The 2,719-nt window shown below is 45.6% G+C and overlaps 3 non-coding genes across 3 annotated transcripts; all 3 read left to right on the forward strand.

Moving 5' to 3' along the window:
• Positions 1-950: 950 nt before the first annotated feature.
• trnag-gcc (transfer RNA glycine (anticodon GCC)) lies at positions 951-1,021 on the forward strand. The gene has a single exon. It is a non-coding gene; the product is annotated as a tRNA-Gly (tRNA).
• Positions 1,022-1,934: 913 nt separating this feature from the next.
• Positions 1,935-2,007, forward strand: trnam-cau (transfer RNA methionine (anticodon CAU)). The gene has a single exon. It is a non-coding gene; the product is annotated as a tRNA-Met (tRNA).
• A 270-nt stretch (positions 2,008-2,277) lies between these two features.
• trnag-gcc (transfer RNA glycine (anticodon GCC)) lies at positions 2,278-2,348 on the forward strand. Its single transcript has one exon. It is a non-coding gene; the product is annotated as a tRNA-Gly (tRNA).
• Positions 2,349-2,719: the final 371 nt, after the last annotated feature.

Consider the following 2,719-nt stretch of genomic DNA (forward strand, 5'->3'; position numbering starts at 1 on the left):
AAATTCCCTGATATCATAGGTGGCATCAGGTTCTGTTATGTGCTCACATTTTAGTCAATTGTGGAGTTTGGTGTAGGGCTCCGAGCATTGATTGATCTGTTACGCAGCCTTTGATCTGTTATTTTGTGACAATACATTTGATGACATTAAAGGCTCTGTGGCCTCAATATTACTTCCTCTGTGTGTATGAGCCAGGCCTGTCTGACAGCTCATACAGACCCAGCAGTACCCTTCAGACTTTCAGTCAGACACACAGAGACAGAATTGACCATTTATAGCAAATAGTTAGAGGAAACAGACAGATATGTGGATTCTCCTGAGAACGAATCCAACCCTAGTAAACACACTGTCAAGACTTCAATTTAGATTTTTTAAAAAAGAAACAGATTCTGTTAATTTATGTCACATTTACAGTTTGAAAGGAAGTGAAAAGAAAAAAATGATTGTTCTCACCTTTCCATCCAGTGGTAACCTGCCTTTTCCACCACAGATGCCAGCGTTACTTTTCCCACAACTTTCCTGGTGTGGTCAGACCTGAAGACCTGCCCAAATATGCCCTGGATGAATTTGGACACAGCTGGCTATTGACGTCTGAACTCATCTGGTAAGTTACTTGATTTCTTATTAGTTTTCTTAAACGTTTCTGCCATTCAAGTTGTTCAGTCAACACATGTAGATAAGTCCTTTAGAGGTGTGTTCCATGAGTAAAATGTTTTTTGGGATGTAAGTGATTCATTTCTGTTGCAATAGAGAAGCAAGCCATTGGCACAAAATAGCAGCAGGGCTGACTGACCACACCGCATCCAGCGTTCGTATTACATCCATGTTGAAAAGTTGGGGACTTGAGGGACTTTTCAAAGCTATTCGACTGTCAGACAAACAGTTCAGCCAGAGACTGCTGGCCCTTTTAATGGGCCTTTTGGTGCAGTTGTGAAAACTCCCACATGTAAGCATTGGTTGTTCAGTGGTAGAATTCTCGCCTGCCACGCGGGAGGCCCGGGTTCAATTCCCGGCCAATGCATTGCATCTGACTTAGTTTATAGCACCGTGCTACTCATGGCTAAGGCCAACCTTTGCTCTCCAAGCCGTCTGTGCTCTAGGTTCCACATGATGACAGTAGTTGAAGTAGTCTTTGCTGACACACCAGCGCTCTAGTGCCGACTTTGTACCTGCGTTTCCTTGTATCCAAGCGGCTTCATCAGTTCTTATGTATTGGTCTCTCTAGTACGCACTAGTCTGACCAAGAAAGTGGAGTAGGACCCAGGTATTTACCTCTTGTGGGTGGGTCCACCAAAGTACCTGTGAAAGTACTGGTTTCACCTGACCATTGTTGTGGTCTCATGTGGACGACCGTCGTTATGGTCAGGTGACCCTGTTGTTATCCCGTGTGAACGACACTCGTTAGGTTCAGGTGAGCCCCTGGTGGATGACGATCGTTGAGAGTCGTCTGAGGTTATGTTGTTGACTCTCCTGGGTAACGATGAAAGGGCGACATTGTAGATGGAAGTCCAACTCGGATAGCCACAAGTTTTCAGGGCTCCCTTTAGATGTTTATGTTCTTCTGCTTGGGCCCGAGTGGAGGTTGGTATGTTGTCAGCCCTGTGTTGCAGGGTTCTGATAACACCCATTTTGTGCTCCAGTGGATGATGTGAGTCAAAGAGTAGGTATCGGTCTGTGTGCGTGGGCTTCCTGTATACCCCAATGTGGAGGCTCCTGTCCTCAGCAAGGTGGACGTCACAGTCAAGGAAAGGGAGGTGGTTGTCTTTGACATCCTCTCTTGTGAAATTTATGTTCTTGTCCACTGAGTTGATGTGCTGGGTAAAGGCTTGTAGATCTTGTGTTTTAGTCTTTACAACTTGACAACTTGTCTTTTGTGTCTGCATTACATTGAGAGATCTTTTCAATTTTACCCATCTAGTCCGACCGTGTTGCAGGCCTCGTTGGCGCAGTAGGCAGCGCGTCAGTCTCATAATCTGAAGGTCGTGAGTTCGAGCCTCACACGGGGCATCCTTTTGCTGCACAGGTGCTTTTTCTGGACTGGTGGGAAGTCATGTACACTGTACACGGTGTAGGTGTAGCAGTGGGAAAGGAAAGGAAAGGGAAGAATGGCAAAACACAGTCAAGGTACCCACATTGATAGCAACAATTTTCAACAACCAACATCCTCTCATAGGTAAATGTACTTTATCTGGAGGAAACGGTTGGGTGTGCGGACAACTAGGTTTCAGTTGTTTGTTGCGTTCGTTCGCGCAGCGGTACACTAAATTGGTCATGTGAGCATTGGTGGTTCAGTGGTAGAATTCTCGCCTGCCACGCGGGAGACCCGGGTTCGATTCCCGGCCAATGCAACCTACCTTTTCATCTGTTTGTGTTTGATACCCCTACAGGGCAACACACTTTTTGGGATAATTGTACAGTGTGGTAGCAAAACATGTTTTGGAACAATGGGCTTTTAAATATGAGTTACACAACTGTAATGTGCAGATGCCACAAACAGCAACATGGGACATGCCTTTTGCTGCACATGTGCTTTTTCTGGACTGGTGTGAAGTCATGTATAATGTGCACTGTGTAGATGCAGCAGTGGGAAAGGAAAAAGAAGAATGGCAACTCACAGTCAAGGTTTCCACATTGTCCACAACAATATTCAGGTGTTCTTCTACCTTCAGACATTGATTGACCGGTGCTAAGGGGCCCAAAGAGTGACTTGTTGGTGAGA

This window comes from Seriola lalandi, unplaced genomic scaffold (assembly GCF_002814215.2).
Source record: "Seriola lalandi dorsalis isolate HSWRI2012SDOR001 ecotype SW California unplaced genomic scaffold, Sedor1 jcf7180002054571, whole genome shotgun sequence".
NCBI classification, from domain to species: domain Eukaryota; kingdom Metazoa; phylum Chordata; class Actinopteri; order Carangiformes; family Carangidae; genus Seriola; species Seriola lalandi.